The sequence below is a fragment of the Dermacentor albipictus genome, chromosome 4 (genome assembly GCF_038994185.2).
Source record: "Dermacentor albipictus isolate Rhodes 1998 colony chromosome 4, USDA_Dalb.pri_finalv2, whole genome shotgun sequence".
Taxonomy (NCBI): Eukaryota; Metazoa; Arthropoda; class Arachnida; order Ixodida; family Ixodidae; genus Dermacentor; species Dermacentor albipictus.
The window spans coordinates 172,918,671-172,946,592 of record NC_091824.1 but is presented as its reverse complement, the minus strand read 5'-3'; the positions used below and the strand labels follow the sequence as shown (position 1 = coordinate 172,946,592).

Below are 27,922 nucleotides of genomic sequence, written 5' to 3'. Positions count from 1 at the left end.
TCCCGAAGGTGTGAAATGCCGGGCCGACCCGGGGGTGAGCTGCACTTTGCCATTAAGGGGTCCACATTCACAGCGTCTCTGGTCATCTTTCTTAACAGAGTGGGAGGGCACTGAATTTTTCTTGTTACTATAATCACATGTAGTGGTTGAATTTCTAAAAATCTTTTATTATGGCACTTTTACATGCATGGAAGTAAGCAAGTTTCTCACTCTTTTGTAAAGCAATCACTGACTTTCGTTTTAGAGTCAAGCATAAGAGATGTGCGACAAAGAATTCTAATCGGCATCTACATTTATTTCAAATAATAATAATTTACACTTGGTCCTATGCGATCTATTACTAGATACAATTTGATGTACCAAGCCAGTCATGCTCGTTTGAAAATCGGTCAACAATTGGCCTAAAATAAGTTCTCGCGAGTGAAAAAAATGCGGTAATGTTTTATTCATTGCTTTGCTTAGTACTCGTATAATATGATCCCATGGGCTCTGCAGAGGGCGGAACCGCTCGCATCGATGTTGTGAGGGAAAATGGAAGCATCACTGCTTCGCATAGGTAATAATTTAGTTCTGTTGAACTGTTTCGACGTTTAATAACTGGAGACAAGTGTGACAGCAAGGGTACAGTGTACCTGGGTCATTTTGGCACCCGGGCATCATCAAGTATATGCGTGGTACGGGTGCCTTTCGAGCTTCCTTTGTAGAGCATTATGTGGCTCTTAACTTTATCGTCATAGTTCTGAGCACTCCTGCAGTAGATGTAACCTTCCTGTTAACTGACAGCGAGTTCTTCTGACCAATAAAGGTGCATTCATCGGCACTAATCTGTTAACACCACCTGCTGTGGTCATCAACACACCGATACAGCTCTAGTGGACGCCGTCCGGCTATTGCACGTAGGCCGTTCTCTATCACCGTTAGCCTGCTTTACAGTTTGCCGGTCACGAGGGTCACAGATAAAGGAAGCCATAACGATGAGCCTACTGATAAATATATGCAGAAGTGCCCGTGTTAGCGTTGCTATTGGTACTCTCGGAGCCCTTGGTCTTAATTTGCCACTAAGAAGAAAGCGACCGGAGCTGCCGTGATCATTTCAGTCTGCGGAATGCCATCTAAAGGTTCCTGGTGCTACCATCAATTAAGCACGCTACAAATGTGACGCAGGCCAAGTCCTTAGGCCTCGAACAAAAAGATAAGTCGTATGGGCACCACCTAAAAGTGTTCACTCGTGGCTCTTGAAGTGGAAGTAGAGACTGTGCTACAGCTTTCGTGATTCCATCCACGGAAGCCTCATGGGAATACATTCTTTCCACGCCGCTCTAGTCGGCTGGCCGCAGAGAGGTGTGGTTTTGCTACGACGGTAAGTGAAAGTATAGCAACTGAAACTGCCTTGCGGAAACTTAAATCTCGCACAGTACAACTGGTAGTGACATTACCAGACTGCAAGCCAGCACTACAAACACTGAAACGAGGATTTAGGCATGAGATTTCTTTACAGCGGTTTTTATGCAACATCAAGCCACTACGCAGGTTAGGATTTCACCTGGACTTTCAGTGGGTACTATCGCACATCAACGTGTCTGGACGTGAAAGTGCTTACGGTGTTGCGCGTCGAGCGCCAAGGTATAGACCGCCGGTGACACTACCTCAGAGCATCCAACGATTATCAAAGATTGCCATTGTGCACAATTTTCACTACTTTGGGTCCTTAATATGCCAGTCCCGCGTGAATATAAGAAAAGTTGATCAGAAGCCTTTTTCTTACACCGTGTTCGCAAACAGTCGGCGAGGACACCGGCGTTTTTTGCGACTTAAGATGGAGCGACCACCCTCACCAACGTGTTCATATAGGCCACACGGTGATATAGACCGTTGCTTGCTAGAATTCCAACAATTCATGGAAGAGCGCATGATTCTCCTTAACACATTGTAACTTAAAGGGGCAAAATGCAGTACCATGTTCGAATTGGTCCTCCCGCAAAGACACTGGATTTTCAGGAGACAAGTATTCCGCCTCCTTCAGAAATTTTTTAACAAACTGACCAGTTCAACGAGCGGTGACGTTTAGCTAGTGATTCTAATAGTGATGTGTCATTTATTACAGTTCATAGTATAATCGGATACGGGGCAAACGTAGTCGAGGGGTAGGCTTCTAGCTTTGTTTGCTGCCATGAGTTGCCTATTCACCAGCATGTTTATTCTCGCATGGCAAAGGGAGACGCTCGAGCGGAGCAGTTGCCGGCATGCCTCTGCAAGGCTAGATCCACTCGTAGCTAGCAGGGTCCTCATGCGCCTCGTAAGTTGATGCGTATATTTCACGCTTAACATTATTACACGCTTATCGTTAACGCTTAAGGTAACATACCACGCTTACAACATTACGTCTTCAGAAAAATCTAACTCTCAGCTGTAAACAGCCACCATTGGAAAGGTGCGCACAGCAGTGATTGCAGCGGGATGCATTGCGTTCGGTACTGAAAGCTAGCTTATCGCTCTAACTTTCAGTTTCCTGCTAGATATTTCCTGCTTCAAAGCACGGTCTGACGAAAGCATGAACGCAATAAGCACGTAGCCAATGCTCGTTTGCCTCCACATTGTTATTATTTTTTTTATTGAATCACCGGGGTGCTAATCTGACGTCACAGCTATGACCTTCCATGCCTTCCGCTATCTTCGAAGCCCATTGCTAGGCTATACGTTTATAATTTCGTGGAAATTGATGGGGAGCAATATTCGAAGTCACTGACGAAACACCCGCGGCTTCGTCCATTTCGCCAGTGTTTACACAGGTGCAACACTGTGGTGCCGACGGGACCGCCTTCGTAGGCTGGTGCCGGAGCTTCCTGCACTTTGCGCTTCGCTAAGGCAGCGGCGACGCGTTGTTGAAGGGCCCTCTCCGGGCGAAGATCAACAAGACATTGGCGCCGCAACCCTGATTTGATTACAGCTCGTCTCAATTTGCGCCGAATAAACACCTCCGGCTGCCTCCCAAGTCGGAGTCAGTGCATCGCTCTGAATGGTAAATGTACTCTTAGCTACGCGCCTGTGTACATTCTACTTTGGTATTTGGTTAACAGAGGGTCCCGACTGGGCATGTGCCGAAAATGATGCCCTGCCGGAACGGGTATTAAGGCTGTAGTGCGCGATTGTATGAAAGCTTTCCAGATTAACTGCTGTAAGAGTGAACCTTGCGTCTAACTTTGGAAAGGTGTCGCACACTTTTATATTTGGGAGAGCAGCTGCCTATCCAGGAAATCTGATGCTCTTTCTACCAGCTTGATTATTTCTACTAGCTAGAAAATAACGTTATAACCTACTTGCAGATTGCTAACCATCCACGGTAAGCGGTTCAAGAAAATGAGCCCATATCACCAAGACAAAGAGAATCCAATTATACTAAACGAAAATCAAGCGCAAGTAAGACGCTCATCGCGCGCTAAGTAGAAGAAAAGGATAAACTCTCATTGCAAAACCTGAGTGATTCTGAGTTACGTTGCATTTTAAGGACAACGTCTTTCAATATGTGTAGAAACACTTGGGTTGACCAGAATTCTAAAAGCTCGGACTTATACCATATTGATCCGTTCATGAATTCAAATTTTCAATATAATTAGACAGAACTATAGAAAACCTTATTCATCGTTTAAGACTAGGCACTGCTTACACAAAGCATTTCTTACACAGAATTGGCCGTACGGAAACCCCCGAATGTGATTGTGGATTTGTAGACGAAGATATATATCACCTCCTTCTAGAATGCCCACGTCACGACACACCAAGATGTCGACCTAAATCAACCCTAATTAAATTAGACCGCAGACCTTTCAGTTTAAAGAAACTTTTGGGTCCATGGCCAACAACGCCTTTGCAGAAGAGCGCTTTAAGAGCACTAAAGACTTTTCTAGAAGACAGCGGCATTGTTGGACGTTATTAACGCTTTTATTCTTCCTTTCATTTCATTGTCGCTGTACATATGCATGTATTTGTGAATTATGTTGTGTTGACTGTCTTGTTGTGACTATACGTGATAATGCATTTATACGATGAATGTACCACCCGCTGACTAGAGACTGTGTCATTAAGTGACAGTATCGTTAATATTTTTAAGACTTATATCTACATAACTGTGGAGAAATTTACCTTGTATATTGTATGTACCATGTGCTTATTACGTCATAGTCTTTCTGTAAAAACGTTGTGTGATAAGTCCTGGTGTTTCTGTGAAGAGATTATTTCATATGTAATCTTGAACCCAGTATGTTGTATGGTGGAACCATTCAATAGATAAGGAGTAGCCGGCGCCTTAAATTGTGCGTCAACATCTCCTTATATCATATCAATAAAAAAAAAAGTTTTACAGAGGGAAGAATACCGATCATCATCATCGCCATCGTCGATCATCATCATCCTATATATATCTACGGCTGAAGATCACTGGGAGCGGCAGGGATATATATTTAAAAAAGAATACATGGTAGTCTGGGCTCACCTGCTTCGTTTATTTATTTATTTATTTATTTATTTATTTATTTATTTATTATACTGGGACCTTGTTCTCTCAACCCCCGCTATTTTATACCGTTACCACTCTAGACGAATCGTCTAGCTTCTTCGAAGACAACAATGTCCTGTGTTTATGTCGCCTTCATTGGCGCGGCAGCTGACTCTTTCTTGAAGTCACCGCGCATCGCCACGGTGACGTCATCTGAGGGGAATATTTTAGTTACCGACTTGAACTTAGAGCCCTTCATTGACCATGACGCAGGCGCAGGACTCAGAGGACTGAAAATGCCTCATCTTTTCGCCTGTGAAGTTTATTACAACAACTCGCACAGAAGCGATGATCATTTTTGATTGTATTGGGGTGCTCGTTGGATTGATTGTTTCAGTGTTTGTAAACTATTGCTGTGCGGCGACGCTGAAAAAAAAGGAAAACCCAGGTTCACGTTTTACTGAGGTGTTTGAAACAGTGTTGGAAAGCCAGAAAGTTATTACGAATGAATTAATGGGAATAAAATAAAAGGCTAGAGAAAACTGAAAATTCTATGAATAATTTTTTGAGAGGATGAGTGAACTGGGAAATAAGTCAAAGAACAATCAGAAAAGGCCAATTACATGGGAAAAGTAGTTGCACGCGTCTGGAATATTAAGCAATCATTGAAGTTGTATGAAAGTAATAGTGGAACAGGAATTGGAAAGCATATTTAGTGCCAGCGTACAAGAACCGAAGGGAGACGACACCAGAATGCGTTAACTTCAACAACTTGATTTTCAGAACAACACCTATACTTATTTAACCCATGCACAGTGGCACCATCTCATCCAAATTTTAACCATCCAAAAAAGGCCCATCTCCTTATCACTATTCCAACAGATAGCCGGAGCCTCAGCAATCTCTTGCACATCTTTGTGCTTCGCAAGAACCCTGCAGGGTCCATACACCGGTGCGCAGGCGCATTCCTGACAGTGAGTTGACAGATGACCGTATTGCTTATTTCTCACGTTTAGAAAATGTTCTCGTAGCCGGTCATTAAGACACCTTCCTGTCTGTTCGATGTATTTTTTCCCACAGGACAGCGGGAGCTCATAAACAACAGCTTCTACGCAACCCACTGCTGTTTTACGATGATTCGTAGAGCATCCGACAGCTGACTTACGGTACGGGTACGTTAACCGAAATATTTTCGCGAGTTTTTCTGGCGCTGAAAAGACCACTATTGTGTCCACCCGGCTAGCCCTTTTCTTAAGACTATGTGCCGTTCTATGCAGATAGGGCACTACCGCTACCTTCCCTCTGTTTTCTGTCCGTTGATTTGCCGCGTCCAGAGTTGTGCTGTCTGACCCGCATCTCTTTAGCAGCTCCTGTACGACCGAAACTTGCACTGACTCCGGAAACCCTGCTGCTGATAACCTTCGCGACTGATACATAAGACTCGTATAGATCTTGTGGTGGCAAGATTTCTTTAATGCATTTTCAAAGCACAAGTTGGCAATGCTCCTCTTCACGAGCTTCGAGTGGGCGGACCGATACGGCAACAAAGGGCTTATTAGCTCTAGGTTTATACTCCGAACGCCGTTCCATGAACTCGAGCTGAATATCTAAGAAACACAGCACGTTGTCAGTAGGCTCTTCAAGCGTTAGTGTAAGCGGGCTAAGGCCTGCAGAAGAAACTTCGTAAAGGTTGCCTACTGTAGAACGTGTGTCTGGTTCGAAAAGGACTAGATCGCCATCAACGTACCTGACAACTTTAACCAGCCTGTGCTCCGACAAGGTACGCAAGATGTTTTTGTTATGGTGGGCTGTAAAAATGTTGCTTAGTATATATGCTCCAAACATGAACCGATGCAGACACCCTGCTTTTGAATGAATATATCTTCCTTCCATGTTGCATTAGTCGAGTGAAGGTAGCAACAAAGCATATCTAAAAAACCCTGAAAAGATCAACCGGCTGAATTTCGAAATGAAACCACGCCATACTCGTCTATGCACTCCTCTAGGCATGCTATACTATGCATTCTTCTACGCATGCAGTCCTTTATGTCAAAGGAGCAAGCTGATAAGATTCTGTCAGAATTTCCTTTCAGGAAATCCGCGATTTCTGCAGAGCTTTTAACCAAGCATGGGTTGTCAATATTAAAAATTCTGAGTTTTTTTTGCAAGAAAAAGGCAAACGTTTTCTGCCATGACCCGGTTTCCGAAACTATTACCCTTAATTTAAACTGGAGTTTCTGCGTTTTCGCACTAAGCATGATTCGAAGGCAATCAGACTTCGCGTTCTCAATTTCACGAACCAATTGACTCAAGGTCTGCCTTCTTGATGAGACGCTTTGTTTCTAGCTTGATCTTTCCAAGAGATACATTACGGCACTGGTTGAACACAGAGGAAATCGCAGAACAGGCTTTCTTATAAAAATCACCTTCTTTGAGGAGCCACCTTTCTTGTCCGCTGGCAAAACACACAGTCGGTTCAGCCTCAAGAACGAAGTTGTTTGTGTAACCGGTACACGTGAGACAATCGGTTAGCTGCGCAAGACCACATCGACCCCTTCAGAGATACATCGGGTCGCTTCACCTTGTGGGGCGCACTTTGAAATCAATCCTTCGCACAATGCTTAAAAGTTCCGGCGCGTGCAACCTTGGTTCTACGGCGAACTTGGGGCCAAGTACACGAACACCTTCAACGCAGTCTGGAAGACTAACCTCGCCGAAGGTTCTGATGCCGCAAGGTCCTGTAGGTTTCTATTTCGGGATGCTGAAGAGTAGGCCGGGTAAGGTCCTCTGCCACAGGAACTCCGTGCGGCTGCTGATGATCGCTAGGAAGTCGCTCCACTTCCTGCCGGCACCTTGTTGTCTCCCCGGATCGTCCACAGTCGCCCTCAGCAAACGTTTCACCACCCGGGCTAGCCTTTGCCACTCACTTCTCATTATCTTTAGGACTCTGAGGCCATGTCCAAAGGAAGGGGCAAGGCCACCAAACAACCGCAGTACTTCGTTGGGCAGATGCTTGCAGAGAATGTAGAGGGAAAGTGACCGAGCTTGGCAATCGGCGTATAAGAGAAGTGGGGCCACTGAACATGAATTTAACGATGAACACAGAAAAGAGCCCAATGAATAGAAATAAATTTCAGCATTGCCATTTGTTGGGCGTGTTTAGCGTCAGTGAACAGGGACAGAAGCGAGACGACACCACAATGCGCTAACTTCAACAACTTGATTTTCAGGAAATACCTACCTACTTACCCATGCACAGTGGCGCCACCTCAAGCTATCTGTCGGAATAGTGACATGTGTGTTAGTACCCCTTCGGTCGACTTGTTAAATAAGGAGACATATTTTTTTGGATGGTTAAAATTTGGACGATGTGGCGCCACTGTGCATGGGTTAAATAGGTAGGTGTATCCTGAAATTCAAGTTGGTGAAGTTAGCGCATTGTGATGTCGTCTCCCTTCTGTCCATAATAATAATAATAATAATAATAATAATAATAATAATAATAATAATAATAATAATAATAATAATAATAATAATAATAATCAGCACCCTGGCTACACCCACTGCAGGGCAAAGGCCTCTCCCATGCTTCTCCAACTACGCCAGTCATGTGCTAATTGTGGCCATGTTATCCCTGCAAACTGCTTAATATCATCCTTGTTCCTTGTTCGCTGGCGCCAAATATGCTTTCCAAGTCAGTTTACGAACACGCCCAAATGGCAATGCTGGAACAGGAAGACCATAGTTGAAGTGCTAATGTTGTTGACTTTGGCATCGAGGAAATATCTTGTGAAACAGAAGCTGAGCGGCGCCATAAGGTCCCGAATGATATTTTAAGGAATATTCTTACAGTACTTGTTCAGAGGTCAGGGTCTACCACCTAAGCAAGCCATCAGCAGAATGGCCAGTGATACTAATGATAACTTTGAAAAAGAAGCATTGTTGTGTAAAGTATAATCCCCATGCAAGCGATCTTGCACGCAACAGCGACAATCGACGCGTTGGAGATGGCTGTCGCGTTCGCTCGTCGCTTACAAGTCATACCCAATGCGGGCGATGACTTCGAGCGACGTCTCCCCGGTGTTGCCGGTATGAAGGCAGCAATATAGGCGCCGAAACTAGCGTGGCGCGTGCTTTATTACCTTAAGTTGGTGTGTTTTACTGTAAAAAGGCAGCGTAAAATGTTTCTGAAGGTCTTGCAGGAGGTTCTTACCCTTGTACGTATAAAAATTCAATCGTTTGCTCCTTCCATGCGACAATCAGTAGTATTTGAGTGATGTACATCCCGTTCCGGCTTCACGCTATTGGCTAGTCGCTCATAGCACTTCAGGGCGACGAGCGACGAATTCTAGATTTGCAGAATCGAGCTATCATGCGACAAGACCGAGCGATCTGTTCTAGCGACGGCCCGATCCGTCGCTCGAAGCCGTTGATCGTCGCTGTCGCGCACAAAATCGCACTCACGGGGTTTAGCCTTAACTGTGGCAAATTTAAAGTACGCGCATTTTCGTATACAATCATCATTCGGCCGATGCTTTACGGCGACGGCAAGAACTATGAAAAACCGCGAAGGCTGCATGATAAGCTGATCGGGAAAAAGGTGTCTCTATTAATAAAGATAAGCTACGTGTTAAAGGATAGTATTTCGTGTGGAACGAGTTGAAGAGGCGGAAGCTACACAACCTTGGCAGCAGGGGCTTATTGCCTTATTGGACGCATCGACTGGGCGTCTCAGTACAAGGCACAAGTAAGGAAGAAGAAGCACAGACACGGGCTTCCGGATTTTTATAGCCAGCGCACGGGCACGACATCACCGACACGCCGATAGGCGCGCAGACAGGCGATATGGCGGCTGCACGCGCTCGTATTATCAACACAAACCATCGCGCCCGCGCTATGCCGAGCACCTGCCTTAGACAGGAGCATTCGTATGTGGCATCCCTCGCTTCTTAAGCCAAAAGTCACGTAACACAAACACAATTTTTTTTCCACAGTACTAGTATAGCCTACGCACAAGATGAATGAATGAGTAAAGCCTTTATTTTAAGGAAGGGGACGGCTCTAGGCCGCTGATGGGGATTAGGAGGGAAGGGAATGTGGGTTCCCAGACTGTTGGCTGAAGCTCTTCTTCATCTCAGTCTTGGATCTTCCGCTTTATACAGGCTCAGGTGCATGTTCAGTTCCGCCGCTCTCGCATGGGCTGATCGACCCCTTCTACAATACTCGAAACAGGCCACTTTGTCCGCCATATGTCGCAATGGCTTTCTGTGTTTCAGGGTTAGTTAGTATTGCAATTCCTAGTGTTCTAATCTTTCCGTGTAGTAAATGCTGAATGTTGGATCTCCCTTGTGAAAAAGCTGCACAGCTACAAATGAGGTGTTGCAAGTTTGCTCTGCATGACTCCTGGCAATGTGTGCATCGGGTTTAAGCGTTCGCAATCGTAGCTTGTTTGGGGTTGGTGCCATTTCTCAAGTATGTGTGGTGTGTATGCAGCGTTGCCCATAACCTTATTCAAAAAAACCTCTTCCGTGCGAGTAAGCCCGCCCTTGTCGTCAAACACATGTGCTGGTGTAGCTTCTAATAATCTCCGTTTACTGTCAGCTTTTATGTTAGTACGAATGCAATGCATCAGTGCTCTGCTAGGAGAGCCTTCGGCCATCGATACACATCGGCCAAAGCGATATTACGTCGGCCAATGGACAAATTAGGAATTTTGTAGCACAGATTGCTAGCTGCAACAGTCCCCAGCTATGGATTCTGTCTATGGAGTCTGTCTATGGACAGACCGCTGTTGCACATTGTTAGCCGAATATCGAGCAAGTATGGCGGAGCGCGTCAGAAAGCGTGCCAAACGCTTGCAAAAGTGGTCGCGATTGGAAGGATTGTTTACGGGATTGTCTCTGAACGAGACCTCGGCGACATCGAAAAGTTACACAGGACCACCCTCCCTATGATCACTGGGCTACCGAAGCACACGAGGAACGAGGACGCACAAGATAAAAATATGCGATTACACGATGCCTTTACATCACTCGTACATCAGCTGGTCCGGCGGCCGTCGGACACAGGTGCTGCGTTTAGGCTAGACTTGGGAGGCATAGTGGCTACTGGCAGTATCTGCACGTGTATCACTGGTGTTATTGCTTTCATGGAAAGCTGCCCATCAAGTTGCACTTCTTGTTCGGTGGTACACTCAGGCACGGCGTTTGCTGCCCTCAAATGATCTACATGCATAAACCTTATGCGCTGTAGCACACAGACCAAAAATGCGACATCAGACACAAGTTTGATCACTTTGCCCCATACCATTTAGTGGTTCCCTTCCTGACCGATTTCCATGACTGCCTCGCCTACAGTACAAAATTCTAGCGGCACCGCGACGCCTAGCAGCACTGCTTTCAGTCTTCTTCATTTTAGCTTTCATTTCTTGCCTCATATCTGGTTTCAAGAAAGGTACGCGCACACGCAATTTCCTACCAATAAACAATTCACTCGGTAACTTACCGATGTCATTATGTTCGAAAAAAGAAAATTATCTACTTTGTGCCGCATGCTTGTGCTGCAGTCGGTCTTTTGATCAGCAAGTAGGGATTTCAAAAGAGCCTTTTTAACTGTCTGAACTGCACGTTCTGCTACGCTGTTTGACTGAGGGTGGAGTTCGAGAGTTCTTTACTCCAGTGTTGTGAAGGATTTTTTGAAATTTGGCACAAACAAGCTGGCGACCATTGTTAGTCACCACTACAGCTGGCAGACCATAGGACGCGAACACAGGGCGGACAACGTCAACTGTTTTCTTCGTTGTTGTGCTAGACATGAGTTTAACTTCTACCCACTTTGAGTGCGTGTCAACTATGACCAGAAGGGCTTTGCGATATTTTTTCAAGCAGTTCATGTGTACTCGCTCCTAGCTGCTGGACCACCACATCCCTTGCTGCAATGATGCGGCCGCGAGTGAAGCCTGGACGATGTCACAAAATTCACATTTCCTTTAACACTCCTCAAGGTCTTTGTCAATGTTAGGCCGCCGCACAATAATTCCGCGATCCGGCGTCTTCATTTTCTTAATAGCAGGGTAATAGCGGTAGGACTATAACGCTCTTTCGCAATGAACTGCGAATTACTACGCGATTGTTTCAAAGAAAGTTCACTTCTAAGGAAAACTCCTACCTTCTGATAAAATATGACTCTAGAGCTTTGTCGACTGCTTTCGGCCAACCATGCCTCATCCTATCGTGAACCATACTGAGTTCCTCGTCTTTGCCAGTTGCTTTGACTACTTCCTTAGCTGTCAGCGGCTTATATGGAATGGGTGAAAAATACTTCGCCGCTTCCTCAGTAGGCGCCCAAGGTAACCTTGACAACCCGTCTGAATTTATAATCAAGCTACTCTTCTGGTACTTAATCACATACTGATAGCTGGCAAGTAAATTTACTAGCGGTGCATTCTTGCTGCTGCAATGGTACCTGCATGTTTCATTGGGTCAAAAATGTAGGCGAGTGGTTGATGGTCCCTCAAGATAGTAAACTGCCCGCCAAACAGATATTTATAAGAGAGAGAGAGAGAAGTCATAAAGCAAAGCAGGAAGGTTATCCAGGCTGAGCCCAGTAGGCTACCCTGCACTGTGGACGGGGGAAAGGGGGTTGAAAGAGGAGCAAGAAATAAGTTCAGTTTGCACTGTTACACACGCAAGTGTTTATCACAGAGTCACTTTATGAAATTTCTGAATGCCAAACACGATTGCAAGCGCTAATGTACGCATAGTTTCGTTTTGCTGCACTTTTTGTTGGAGAAGCGTAGCGGTCAGCGCGGCTACGCCGTGCGCTGACCCGTCACATGTACGTCTCAGCGGCTTGGCTGCGTCGTACAGCTCGAGTACAAGCCGGCAAAACCAAGGGCGGCGAGAATAAACTTTGTCACCTCGTGACGTTCGTTTGTAATCTAATAGTTGGAAAAGCAGCTTTTATTCTCAAAAGTGGCAGGGAGATACAGCTGCGAGAGTGCTGAAAATCCGCTCTAGATTTTCTGGACTTGTAATGATGCTCCTAATTTTACAATAATTCCTTAATAATATATGGCCCGAGAAAGAGTAACAGTCCCATGATAAGTTACTGATTCTTTCTTTTTTAGTTTTCATCTAAACAAGATATTCAAGGGGCGCTTAGGTTTAAATTATTCCTACGTGGAGGAATGCAAAACCAAGCATTGCGACGACGCGACTCGAGTGGCCACGTTAGTAGAAGAGCGGCGACGTCACGGGACCAATAGTGCTCGTCACATGGTGCGCACAACGCAGGGTCGTGGTTTCGACTCCCACCAAAGGCCGAGGATTCGACTTCCAACCACGGTCGTAGGTTAGAGCGCCTTAACTCTATCTTAACAAACTGTACCTTAATTACCTACGCCTTAATTACCACCAAAGTTGCAGTGGCGTAACCAGAAATTTAGTTCATGGGGGGCTCACATCTAAATACATGTAGAACGAGAATTCGTTTTTCTCGGCTACCGCTGCACCAAATTTGATGATATTTGTTGCATTAAAAAAAAAAACTTACATTGTCATGACTGCTGGCTTCGAATTTTTCATTTAAGCTGTCAATTTTTTATTAAAAATTGGCCAGTATCGCAAATTTTTAGAAAACGAAAGTATCAAATTTAAAAATCTCTAACTCAACAATAAAAAATGATATCATAATTCTGTGAGTTGCACCTAATAGTACATATATAGCGTACAAAATTTATATGTTGCACATGAATCTCGAAAAATTTAGTATTATGGAAATACGGTTTTTGCTGAACCCTTGTACACAACGTAACCAATTCACGTAAGATACAAATTGACATAGCAAATTTGTCCGCTTTGACTGTTATAATAGCTGCCGTTTCCAGAACCGCGATATCTGTTCTGGATGCAGAGCTATTAGATTGTTGTAAATGTCGTGCTTCTATTTTTTTCGAGCTTTGGAATTTTTCGAAATATTTAAAACAAAATTCAGGCCCTAAATCGAAATTCCGCTGCCGACTGATACTAGAATTTCGCTTTCTCTGTCAGTTAGAAGCCAGCAGAGCAGTGCATGCCGTTGATATGAAAAATGTAAAGGCCCTAAAATGAACAAGTTGAGGACAAATATGTTAATGACACTTTGTCATTGAAGAACCGAGTTTACATTGTGAGGTTCTCCTCCCGTACTCTTGGGACAAAGGAACGACAGTGCAGTAGTGCAAACAATCACGAGGGCATATATTGCACCTTTCATAGATCAATGCCTGCTAGCCGAGTTGCTATCCACAAAACATGCCGATGGGCGCGCAACAAGTCTAGAAGTCCGACTCACCGCGACCGGATAGCGAGCGAATATGTTCGCCCCATGCTGTTTCCCAACGCCTGGTCGTTCGCGCATACGGTCACGCGAACGGTGGCGCGTTCGAAGGCAGGCCACGCGAGGCTGTCTCGCAGAAGCATGGATCGGCGCGCGCGCGGGACGTCCGCGGCGTTCGCCGGTCCGCCGCCCAGAGAAAGTGCCTTGTCGCTCGGCGCCCTGTCGGCGGCGTTAGAAGCGCAACACTCGCGCCTTCTCTCGCACTGCGCGTCAACCACTCCGACCACCGCGGGCGCCAGGCCACGCCGCGAAGCCGGATTACAGGAGACGCGCCATGCGGGAAAAACTTATCAGGGGACGCGCGAGAGTCGCGCATCCCCACAACATTCTTTTACATATGCAACGGCCAATGAAAAATCTCAATGACGCTGTCATTTGTTCCAATGTATTAGGCAGGAGCAGCTGTCACCGGTCGTGTATCGTGAGTAATTGTACCGAAATTATAGTCGCAACAGAGAGCACGTATAAAAAGAAGGAGTTCTGCAAAATATACGAGGGCGAGTCAAATGAAAGTGAGCAAATGCGAATATATGAGAAATGGGGTACTTTATTTAAAAGTAGTCTCCATGAGCATTTATACGTTTGTCCCATTGACTAACCAGTCGCGTGATTCCTGTCTCATAAAACTCCTTGGGTTGCTTCTTCAAAAAGTCTCCAACTGACTCTTTCACGTGATCGTCCCACACGAATCTGGTTCCCTTGAGCTGTATTTTCGGTTGCCACAAAATGTGGAAGTCGAAAGGCAATAGATCTGAGCTGCATGGCGGATGTTGCAGCGTTTCCCACTTGAACTTTACCAGCCGTGTATTAACCAGATCAGCGACGTGGGCACGGACATTGTTGTGGAGCAAGACAGCTCCATTAAACAATTTTCCACGTAGTTTGTTCTTGATTGCGACACGCACCCGTTTTGGCGTTTCACCATATCGTAAACAATTGATAGTCTCTGAAGATTTAGCAAATTCTATCAGTAATGGCCCCTGATGAACGAAAAAACGTCAACAGCTTTCCGGCGGAAATGACGGCCTTTGCTTTCTTTGGGCGTGGTGAATTCGAATGTTTCCACTGTAAACTTTGCCGTCGTGTGTCAGGCTCGTAGTAGTGGCACCATGGTTCCACCTCAATCCCAATTGCAGACAAGAAGTCGTCACCTTCATTGTGATACCGGATCAGATTAGTCAAGGCAGCGCCGAACTTCTCCATCTTCTGGCGGTGGTTTAAAATCTTGGGCATGCATTGGGCACACAAAAGCCGATTACCGAGATGTTCATGAATGATGACATGAACCGAACCATGGCTGATGTTCACATGCTTTGCAAGTTCATCGATGCTTATCCTCCGTTTTTGTCTCATCAGCTCATCAACCTTCGCAATTTTGTTGGGGGTGATTGCCCGATTGCTTTGGCCCGGTCTTGGATCGTCTTTGCAACTTTCACGTCCTTCTTCGAACCGTTTGCTCTAATAATATGCAATGTTCAAAGTACATGGCAGCAATACGGCAACTAATTTCTTTTTGGGAAACACCATCAGCTGTCAAAAACCTCACGACACCACGCTGTTTAACTATTGGAGTGTCCATTATGTCACGCAACCATGTTCAACACAGTGTATGAAAGCATTCACGAACATTTATCCTCAAACATGCATGTCATTTTTGTGAATGAGAGATGCCCGTGTGCTACGCGCGTGCCTCGCACATAATGAACCGAACCATTATTGCGTGGGGTGGGTAGGCTCACTTTCATTTGAGTCGCCCTCGGACATTATAAATGCGAAGATACAATGGAATATACAAACGCGAAGATACAGCTTGACAAAGTGATAAAGGGGACGTTGCCAGGAGAAACCGCTTGAAATTTTATTCTTTCCTCGAACTATAGAAGAATGGAACCTCATCCCTTTCGATCATCTGAACTCTCCTGAATCAATTCAGACTCATTAGTGTTTCCTAAGCAACATTGCTGTTTTTGCTATATTGTTTCATTTCCTAAGTTTTATACCTTGCAATTCTGCCTTTTGTACACTGTAAAAAAAATTTGCCTTACTTTACAGAAAATTTGCTGGTAATTTGTGACCGAACACTCTTCCGTAAATTAAGAACGGTCATTTCCGTAGAACGGACAACTGTAAAAAAAGAGACCGTAATACAAGATACGAGTGTTTCTGTATCTAGAAAACGGAAGACTCTGTATTCTGAATCTGTACTATAACCGTTAAAGTACGGTGCTTCTCGTATTCAGAAAACGGAACACACCGTATGCTGAATCTGTGCTATAACCGTTAAAAAACAGGTGCTTGCCGTATTCAGAAAACGAAAGACTCCGTATACTAAATCTGTACTATATCCGTTAAAGTACAGGTGCTTCCCGTATTTCATCTTGCAGAGCATATCCATTCGAAGAATGTGCCATCGGGCACAAAATTGCCCAGGACGTGCGAGAGTCGACCGAATTTCATTGGTGTGCTATTTGCTGGGATCAGCCGTGCCACCATCTGCGTTCGGAATGTGCATACGTGACCCACTGTTTTCAGCGGTCTTGAGCAGAAATGCAATTTGGTCAACGCTCGCACTTCCAGGGTACTTTTGTCCACGATAGTACATCTCCTTTAATGCAAATGTAATGAAGGCAGCTCATAGTCAAAGCAGCAGGTCACCATTGAGAAAATTGTCTTGCCAACACACTGACATGGCTGCAGAGATAAAACACTTTGCACTTTGTGATATGAATGCACTGCACAGCATATATACAAAAAGGTGCAACATTTCAGTCCTCAAGTTCTTAGATCACAGAAGCAACTTTATTTGCTTCAATCACTCGTCTTGCACTTCTTCCTGGTGAAAGTTGTTCTTGACTCCAAACACTTGCAAGGATAAACTTGCTGCTGTTAGGAGAAACAAATAGTATTCGTGAATATCCATCCTAAAGAAAGCGGCAAAAAAGTTTAATCACAGAACACGACAAAGCAGTAACTTCTGTGTTAGAAAAACATGTAAGTAGATCAACATTGTTGGCACAAGGGATGTTGCTGTAGCCAACATTTCGACATAGGTGCTTGTCATTAGGGTAGCAAATGTTTTCCTTGGCTGTGTTGTGGGATTGTGCATATCTCACTGGCCCCTAGCCTCATTGGGGGAGAAGTAACTGGTGCATATAATAGGTCAAGAGAAGCCAAAGTGTTAAAATAAAGGAAGGAAGGGTGTGCTTAGCAGTGGTGATTGTGATGGAGCGGGTATGAGCAATGCTGTCAGTACTTGCCAAGAGTAGGGGTGACCAAAACAGAAAACGATGTACACATGTATGCAGTCATTAATCCAGTAGAACCAATCTTCCCAGAAGACAAAATAGGTATCAAGATAAACAGTTTGCACTTTTGGAAAAGGTAAACGAAGAATTAAGGAAAATAAATTTTGTATCAAGATGCATCTGGTTAAGATCACTGCAAATGGTAAATGAAGGCACATTATGAATATATATTTTGTTGAAAGCCGATGAAGAAAATATATATTAACCAAATATTAAAAAATAGGGACATTAAAATTAAACTGGATATGACCATAAAACAGTAAAGAACAGCCTGTGGAAAAAAATGGGATGGATAATATAACCAGGTGCAAGATTGCAAAACGTCGAGTGCTGTTTATATTCATGCTGCTGTTGACGGCTTCAAGTTTCTGTCTTCCTGTGGAACCTTTGTCTTACTTGAACAAGGAAATGGGTCATTTTTTAAACAAGCCAGTTCAAATGCAGTTCAAAGCTTCAGCGGTGTTATAATGAAAGAAAATATTTTGGTCAGTTCTCCTGCTCATCTTGAAACTTATTGTGCGCAACAAACAGGGACGAAGAATAGAAGAAACACAATGTTAAGCGCTCGTCCTTGTGTTTCTTCTATTCTTCGTCCCTGTTTGTTGCGCACAATAAATTTCAAGATGAATTTGTTCCAACTAGGCCGACTCGCAGTCTTGCTTCAGTTCTCCTGGGTGTGCTTTCATTCACCAGTTATTTCCACCGGTGTAAGTTCAAAATTTAATGGTCTAAATGGACCTTAGCTCCTGGCAAACCATTAGCTGGTCTTTCTTTCAACACAGATGCCTGCACATTATATGTGTTGGCAGGAGTGCTAGCGAACTACATTATACTTGTTGCCACAACCAAAGTGAAACTTCGTAACAGTGATTGAAAAAAAAAACCAGCATTCCACAATACTGATTCAAGTCGTCTGGAAAAGTTGCTTAAGTTAACATACACCCCCTACTCCACCAGACACAATTATTCACCACACTGACTCTCATGGTGTCAACCATGCTATTACAACACTAGGCATCAAGTGAGGAGAATTAGGGGATAAGAGGGCACAATGCTTTTTGTTAGAACATCAAATGTGCTTTACATAAATGCTACATTCCAACTAACAAAGGAGCAACCGGTTTGTGAGATAGTGACCAATGCATACGAAAGCTAATGACATTCTGTGCAGCAGAATGTTGACGATGAGGTGTTATGCGCACAAGTGTACTCTTTCACACAAAATGACATCCTGCACTCAAACCTTGTGCCAATATTAGAGTTTGAAAAACACCGTAGTGGAAAGCAAGGAGTGCTAAATTTGTTGAAAATTACTAAAAATTATTCGATTATTCATTATCCTTACTGTTCGTTAAAGATTCACGGATTGTTCCCTATGGGTGCTGTAAACAGGCACCCTGCTTTTACAGTGGTAGCAACAATGATCTGTGGCACAGACAAGAATAAATGCTCATGAAGTTTATGCAAGAGTATATCCTACAAATTACACCCCATTTCACATTCCAATATGGTAGAAGAGGAAGACGAAAAAAACTACTTTCTGGTGGAGGATGCATACCCCAGAATAGAAGAAACAAGTGTACCCTAACCATTGCTGCTGCCGATGCCTGTGCACTAGCAGTTACATATAATATGGCAGTTACAATTGTTTTTCCGCAAGCACTGCAAGCTGCGGCCAGTTTACCAGTACACAGCTGTAATAAATTTAGGGCAAGCTAAAGCTCTCTAATGGATTTATCTCATATGACACAATTGGAATGCAATATTCTGCAAATAAGTGAAGCGCGATGTGCCATCCCATACAATGAAACACCTTTGAAAAATCTGAATCACCACCTGCACTCTTAGGCAAAGTTACACCCTTTGGAGTGCCCCTTCTGCCACACAACAATAATCGTTATTTGCCTTGATGCGTTTCCTTTCTTGAAGACGCCACGCCCGCTACTTTGTTGTCGGGAATGCTATCATGCTGATAACGCGCATGCCGTTCGTTACTGGAAAGCACAGGGCTCGCAGCGTTAAACAAAGAAAATGCATAAAGGCAGATGACAATTATCGTTGTGTGGAAGAAGGGGCACTTCAAAGGGTGTAACTCTGCCTAAGAGTGTGAGCCGTGACGAGGGAAAAGAGTGTGTTCTGTGTAAAGTAGTGCACCTGTATAACCTAAAGCTTTGGAGAATGCATTTAGTATGAGCTGGGAAGGTTCCTAATTTTAATTGCACACAGTGAAAACCTCCATGCAGTTTTGCAAAATGCAAACCCCCTACCTTTTTGTTGTTCAAGCGTAATGACACGTAGGGCCATAACATGTACATTATGGGTTTCGTTCCCAAACAATCAAAGTGAATAGCACCACCCTAAGTGTTATGTGCCTTCTTGTTAGTGTCGAATGCTGCGATCGGCAGAGAAACGGATTTCTGGAGCAATATAAAGTATTAGGTACTGTGATCTCAGTTCTTTCACTGCTGTTTAAGCATTATCGGGTCCTAAAGTAAAGAAACGAGGAATAAATACATGCATATTTTACGCTACAACCCTCATAAGTATTTAGTAGTCTGGATTATAAAGGATTCCAGATTTACAATGCAGGACAGATTTTATTCCACTGAAAGAATGGCATCATGCCAATGATTCTGCATTTGGTGCTATATTTATTTGTATTTAGTTCAGTTGGAATGTGCGTGTATCGTCAGCGATATCGCTTGACATGTTTTATATTGACTGTTTTCTAAATTTAGGCAAATTCGTATTCGCAAATAACCTTGTATGACACCAAGAACTTGCTTAGCAGGAGTATTTCTAACATTTGCAAGATATGAGGCTCTTGAATGCATATCTCAGCCTGGGGTACACGCCGCCCCCTAATCTCATCAGCAAGTTTCTGGAACTCATCTACGAGGTTTCTTATGATGAATGTAAAGTTGCTTGAATGGGGGAAATAGGGAATTTATAACAGGTGAATTATGCAGCATAAGAATGATGTCAGCAAGAAGCAAGCATCAAGAACTATAAAATGAAGACTATAAAATGCAAGAATTATTTGGGATGATTTAAAATTCTGGCATTGGAACGAAATGTCTTTCAATCGATATATAAACTCTGATTATTCACTCTACTACCACTGCCTTCATTAGAAACATTCATAATCATTATCCTATCTATGCCACATCATCCTAGCTAATATTCAAGCCTTCATAAGCTGCTTTTTTTACTGCTAATTCTCTGTGGGAAAGAGGTGTCCGTATGAAGACCATATCATATACTTATTACCCGTTTTTTGATAAATGATAAGGGAAAAACTTCACACCAAAAATGCATTGAGCTTGAGCAAGTTCTGCGTTTGATGCTGTTGATTCTTTTTTCCCTTTGCCATCATTGACCCACCTGGTTAGCTAAGTAGACAGAAAAGCTGCAGGAGAAAGGTGGGGGTGCCAAACCAGACTTGTGCCCCAGGGGACCTTTTCACGGTCACTGGAGGAACTGCCTGTGGCCTCGGCATCTTCCTTGAGGGCCACGGCCATGTCTAAGAAACCTTGTCTCCACAGGCTGCACAAAGAAAGATAATTTGCTGAGCTAAGTCTTTTTCTTAAAAGAACCCATTTAAGTTGTATTCTTTTTCTTAAAAGAACCCATTTAAGTTGTATTTGTGGCTTTGCACCACAAAACTGACACATGACTGGCCACTCAAGACAGTTTATGTGTATCCGCAGGCTTATTCCTTGGAAAAACACTTTTATGTAGCACACAATGAGTAACAGTAACAAAAAAGTGTATCAGGAGGCTTTCATATTGCTCTACAACTTTTCATTGACACATTTCATTTAATTATTTGAGATATTTAATAACTAATTAAGAATTATGTAATTAGGCAGAATGCACAATATAATCAGAGTATCTCCAGGCGATGGCAAACATTACCTTCATTTTGTCTAGTTACATCGCATTTACATATTTCTAAATCTTGGTGCATGATAGTTAAGACACCCTGTAGATCAAAAAACAATATTAAAATTTTCATAATCATCTCTTGCGTGTTATTGGTGGCTATGGCTGCTTCAAGTTATTCTTTCAGTATGGTACAAGCAGTTTTGAAGTGAAATTGTTTTGCATCGAGGGCATGTAATCTAGGCAATCAAGCAAAAGGTCAAGTTGTGTTCACTATTCAGATGTTTAACTAAGAAGCTGCAGGAAAAGGAAACAAGACACAATACCTAATAAACAATGCAAAATTTGAAAATTTAAACTGAACAAGAAACCAGTTTTTGAAAACACAGAAAAAAAGCCAGCAGCTTACATCGAATACACCCTTGCTATGTACTCCAAGTGAAGTTGTTACCGCAATGCTTGGGCACCATATGAACGTAACAATCAACAACTTCGAGCAGAATATTAACACCACTAAATGAACTGGCCTTTGAAGATTCTTGATCTGAAATCCTCAACGACTTCTTCTGGCGTTTAATCTGTCAAGCTCAATCTGTATTCTCAAAAGCTGGCTCTCGGCCATAATTTCTCTAAATGCAACATCAGCTTAAATCTCAAGATAGGGTTGACCTGTAAATAAAGTGGATAATGCATGGCAAACATCATGAACTCTCTTACATGTTAACCAAAGGGTTCACTCATGCAGCCATGAAATTGTGATGCAGACACGATATATTGAAGCTGGTTTTGTGAAGTGTTTCATGCTTCCAAGGCTTCTTCAGTTGTGAAAGCTGTCTCCGTTAGCTAAATAAGCGATGAGAATAAAAAAAGAACTTAAACATGCTCACAATATGTTGGCCATTTGCAAGTAAACAGCAGCCTTTTTGGGCACCCAGGTTGCCTGGTGCAAATCTACTATGCCACAGTACTTGCGTTACCCAGTACCAGCCACTTTAAAACGCAATGTGTTCAGAGCCCTTTCCCTCTGTTTGTCTGCTTTGGAAACAGTTTAACATGTGTTCAGTAGGCGTCGAGAAAGGGGACAGAAAACACTGCGCACCACTGATTTCTAACATGTTTCGCTGGATGCAGCACACCGCACCAGATGCAGGTGAAGCCAGTGGAAATGCGATGTCATGCAGTCGCTTGTCCTGGAAGCAGGGCATATGGTGGACTAACTAGTGCGTGCGATCAGATAATATTGCTGCCGAAAAACTTTTCTTTGTGGTTTTTCACATTTTAGGAGGTCTCTACATGTCTGGTAAGCACTTTTATGACAATCTGAACCCGTATACGATAGTGTTCTCTTACATCAAGTTTTTTCTGATTTACCAGTGTTTCCATTGCACGCCACTTATGTTAGCGACACTGTGGACACTACAATGGAAAAATTCTGGACACCTCGAAACACTGCTTGGGTAGTTTATGGCACATCAGGCAGGCATGTTAGGGGAAGAAATGCTACACACCCGTGCAACAAAGTGCTGCCGCAAAGTTGTCAAGCACCAACTTCTGGGACAAGGCCGGCTTCAGTCGAGGGCGCCCGATGTGCTGTTCATCCCCTGTAGTAGAGATCAGTGGCGTGGACCCTTTTATACTGGCTGTCTTTTCTGGTCGGAACCTTGGCAACAGCTTCCACCATACTTTTTTTGAACCTGCAACATGTGCAGAGAAAGTCACATCACTGTGCGTTGATTGTATGGCTTTATTGTGCTACACATTCTATCAAATCATTAAGAAATACAGTTCACACATTTTTACTTCTGTATATAGACAGTCTAGTTGCTATACACGCGAAACATTAGCATTCCTCTGACAGAATGCAACAATAGAAGCGTACACTGTAAAGCTACACTAAAATTTAAATTGATGTGACACCGCATGAGCATACAGTATGCTTACTGTATGCTTTAGCCCTGTGTCAAGTAAAAGTTAATTGTCAATCATTTATGGCGTATTTCTACTTATTCTGGGTCATCAAACTGTACAATCAATGTTCCAAGTTTACACAATGTTGGCTTTTGATTGCCTATGTGATCCGTTTCCTACTCACGCATGCAGTAATCCCACTGTATTAAGGAAAAAGAGAATAGGAAATGCCGTGATAATCTTCTACATTTGATGAGGGCAGGAGCAATGACCAATAGCATGTGGTTGAAGCTACATAAATACTCAGTTTTCACACAGCTTAATTTTTTAGCAAGTAATAAAGAGCTATCCTGTGTACCTCTGCATGACCAATAAAATCTGACTACTTGACACTGCACTAAGGCTGCCGCTTGGTACTGTTCGGCAGTTCAGCTTTGGTTTTCTGATATACAGAACTGTTTAGGTACCAGTAGTTTACTTTGCGATAAAATGGAGCTTGGAGCACTGGTCATTTGCACATAAATAATGCGACAGTAAATATAACACAAGGATAGGAATATGGGTCTCTTGGAAAAAGTACATACACATTATGATTATAATGTGATGTGATGCCACAATGAAACAGAAAGCAACGCATATAAGTGGACGGTGCTTCCATGCCACCAAGGTTATTGGACAGACAGTACTTCAGAAGTGCCCGCAACACAATGTGTTGGCGGGCTAGTTGGTGTGAATCCATAAATACTTTGTTAAGCGCAAAACAATGGACACAAGAAAGACGACCAGCACAAGACGCTACACTCAACTGACATCACTTTATTGCGTCGCTCCTTTATAAATAGTAGAATCTAGAAGAACATCCGCAGTGAGCACCATGTGCAGAGACCACCAACAACCAATCACAAGAGCGTACTCATGCGACGGGATCCAAAAAACCATATTGAGCACTGCACAAGGTTAAAGAAGGCACACTAATGCACTGTGACCCCAATGACTGTATGAAGAAAGCTTCCGATAACTCTCACGCGGTGGTATCACAGCACTTTTTCAAAATCGTAGTATCACGAAACATGGCTTTGAACTTCCATATTTTACAATGTTGAGCCAAATGGGGACCTGTGCCTGTTGGTATGGATCACTTAGGTTCGCAATGTTTCGTGATGCTACGATTTTGAAAAAAGAGCCGTGATGCCACCGCCAGAGAGTTATCGGAAGTTTTCTTCATACAGTCATTGGGGTCACAGTGCATTAGTGTGCTTTCTTTAACCTTGTAAAGTGCTCAATATGGTTTTTTTTGGATTCTGTCGCATGAGTGTGCTTTTTTGATCAGATGTTCGTGGTTCCTGCACATGGTGTTCACAGCAAATGTTCTTCTAGATTCTGCTGTCTACAAAGGAGGGACGCAATAAAGTGATGTCAGTTGAGAGTAGCGCCTTGTTCTGTCGTCTTTCTTGTGTCCGTTGTTTTGTGCTAAAAAAGCAATGATGTATTCCTTGTGTGTGTTTGAAGACAGCTCCACATGCAGTAGCGTATCCAGTATTGCTGCCCAGTGGTTTAGCTCGCCGCAGTTTGAAGTGCCACAAAACATAAGGAGAGAAACCTGCATTATAGTCTTGTTGCAAACAAGAATATAACGTGAAGTGCATTCTGAGGCCAGAAACTATAAAAAAAATTTCCTGATGCACCGCTGTGCAAGGTTTTATAGCAAAGTCAAATACATTTAGTGTAAATATGACACTATGATGGTGCACAATGGTGGTAATCTGTAATAATATAAAAGGTGCCTTAATGTTACAACAAAAGCTGACATTACTTAATAATAGCCCTGTAAAATTTAGCATGCAGGGGCACCGCTTGGTTAAACAATAGTGATGTATTGTCTATGTACACAAGTATTACCCACGCATTTCTGCCATTGTCTAAATGGCATAAATGAATGGGTAATACTTGTATACATAGATATTACATCTCTATTGTTTAACCAAGTGGGTAAACTATGTCTGCATGACACAAGACTAGAATTAAACCATAAATTATATATAGTCACCCTAACAGTAACACCTCATTTGAACTTCACAGTAAGAGACGCCTGTTGATGCCAGCCTCCCCCAATGCTAAACTGTGCTGCATGCTCTACAGAGAAATTATAGTGGTATCACAACTCTGAAGCAATTCAGGACTGCAGCACTGTAGAAGACGTCTAAAAATGTCCCATTTCATGTATAACAGCCTGAATTGCTTGCACATCTTACCAAGTGCAAATTAAAATTTCTTTTTGTTTAGCATTTTTGCCTGCTAGACCACAATCCAATGTCATCAATATATTAACATATTACCTCAAAGAACCTAATTTGGCTTATAGATTAACACCTTTGCATACTGCCACAGCTGCACTCTGTCATATGCGTTGCAATCATAAAGGAGTGCTGGTCCACCAGCACTCCAATGTCACTAACAGTGATCACCTACACAGCTAAGTGAACGGTCATGATTCAGGTGGCACATAGCTATGAGAAAAAAAAAATCCACTCACCTTGAGAGCTATAATACTGCAATAACTTGAGAGAGATGGACCCATTGCAGGCAGCAGACCTCTTCTCAGCTCCAGCACAACAGCAACTTGCCTTTCAGTAAAAGAAAAGGATTGATTAGTAATGATAAGTTACCTTGTTTTTGCTGAGTATCAATACAATCTGACTTTCATGCATATCCACTCTTCGCTTTAGTAATACAACTGAATTATTCGTCAAATAAAAGAGTCTATGATGATACCATTCGCTTCTCTTGTATGTCCAAATTTTTTCGCACTGATACCCCGTTTACTGCTTGCTTACTGACACGAATGCCTTGACTGCCGACATCATTCGAAGGAACACGTCTTGCTGCACCGCAAACGGTGCAGCAAGACGTTTTTTTCTGGTCACAATTAAAACGTGCACCCAAGCAAGAAAGTAACGATCACAGGTAGTGAGCGACTGCTATTGCCTCGAACGTTTATTTCCGTATTTTAACAGAAGTTCTTGTATCGGATACAGTATGCTCTCAAGCCAATACAAGCGTCAACACAAGAGCTCAACTGAACGCAGTTTTATTCTACGCTTTTAACGCGAGTGAACAAAAGGTTAGAAGTACCTCACGGAAATTGAGATCGAGCCAATCGCGCTACGACTGGAATCGATCTGAAAAGATAGGTTGATCCCTTTCCCCATTCGTGCGTGATTTTTGCCCTAAGAGGTTGCATAGTGGTCTTTTGAAACAATATTTCTGTTCGCGACACCGGCTTACCACACATCATTTTAACACCTACGTTATGAAAACCAAATAAGATTAAAATGGGCTTACCTCATGAGCAAGTTACGAGCGCCCGTAGACTGTTGAACAACCGTTGAGAGCAAGCAGGCTATCCGTGTCCAAGCGCATACGTGCACCCAAACACAGGACAACTTCTTCGATGCCGCAGCGAGCAGAGTTTTGTACACGAAGTGAAAGACATCCAGCGCAAATATCTCCGCGCGATGACGGCAAATAACGAGCGCACAAGCGTACACAACACAGCAACAAATTCGGAACTTTGCCAATTCGAACGTGCCGAGACCCAAGCAGCGTAACCATCCATCGTTTCTGTTCTTCGCTCCCGATGCGTCAATCTCTCTTCCTTGGGGTCTTGCTCCATCCTTGAGTACAAATCCAGAGATATTTACGGCGAATTAAATACATTTACAACACGACTCGAAAAATGCCGGCTGACTACGCATGTGCATCTCCGTCTGCCACTCCAACGGACGCGCAGCGCGCGCTGCCCCCTGGTGCCGCACTCTGAGCGCTGAGAACCGAACAGAATCAGTTTCGTTTTCGCATTTGTGCTCTAGTTACTGGAACTGCAATATAATTGCTTGACAATTAATTGAATTCTAAAAGAGGAGAACGCTTTCTCTCCCACAAGTTAGTGCGTTTTATACAAAGGGAGAGAGAATTCAAAAGGCAGAAAGGCAGGGAGGTCAACCAAAGCATTCGCTACTGGCGATAGCGAACCCCTGTGCTACAATGAAGTGCAAAGCAGTGCACTGCGATGCGTCCATAAGCTCGAGTACAGTGATAATTTGGGCGGGTTGGTGCATGTAATGAACGGGTAAATAATGAGTTGTGTCATAACATTACCCATGCATAAAGCACGTGGAACTAATGGTGTTGCATTCTAGGTCAAAAAGAAATAAAGCTTGAATCGTTACATCTCGACACTGGGCATTCTTTCTTTCCGAAATATTTTTTTCTTCTTTTTGACAGTATACACAGTACTAGCACGGTAATAGGTCCTTCATCTTCAGTCACCTTCCAGTAGTTTACATACATGTCGGTGCATGTTAGCGTTCTTTATTCTACCGTACAAGAACGAGCGCGCTTACCGGTCTTGTTTCAAGATGAAGCGCCAAATGTTTGCGATTACATCTTACCGCAAGAATTAACACATGAACAGTGAAGATTATGCGTAATCGATTTGTCTCAATGAATGGGCAGTTATTGTCAGAGACGAGATATTTTGTAAATATCATGGGAATGAGTTCAGCCAACTACATTGCAGTTCAGCAGTGCCCTTTGACACTTGGGTTAATTGCTTGCCGCATTCGAAAATTTCCTCCGACTGTTGTACTTGGATCTATAGGCCGCCATTCCCCTTCGAGACCATTTATTGCCAAATGTAAACGCAGTTACGGTCATTATACCACTCCCTGCGTTTCGGTGCTGATTTAGAGTGCGCACAATTTTTGGCGTATAGAGCACCAATGTCATTCCCAGTGCACCAGCACCTGAGTGCCGCAAGCTTGTTTACGTATGCACGTATGTCCCCGGCTCTTCATTCAGTTAAACATATATGCTGCGTTATTAACTACAAAGCGCTTAATTTGAGAACATTGCGAGAACACGCATATATTTGCGCATATGATCAGCGTTACTA

At 43.4% G+C, this 27,922-nt stretch overlaps 1 protein-coding gene and 1 long non-coding RNA gene across 3 annotated transcripts in view; one reads left to right on the top strand and one right to left on the bottom strand.

Moving 5' to 3' along the window:
- The window catches only part of bru3 (bruno 3), a 1,518,741-nt gene that overhangs the window by 132,580 nt on the left and 1,358,239 nt on the right, over positions 1-27,922 (top strand). The window lies entirely within an intron of this gene.
- On the bottom strand, positions 16,685-26,629 carry LOC139059732 (uncharacterized). Of its 2 annotated transcripts, XR_011514334.1 has the most exons (5): positions 26,311-26,629; positions 25,502-25,592; positions 22,569-22,754; positions 20,560-20,721; positions 16,685-16,753 (listed from the first exon to the last, which is right to left on the bottom strand). It is a non-coding gene; the product is annotated as an uncharacterized lncRNA (long non-coding RNA). The 2 variants fall into 2 exon arrangements; XR_011514333.1 differs by lacking the exon at positions 26,311-26,629 and having other exon boundaries at positions 25,502-25,672.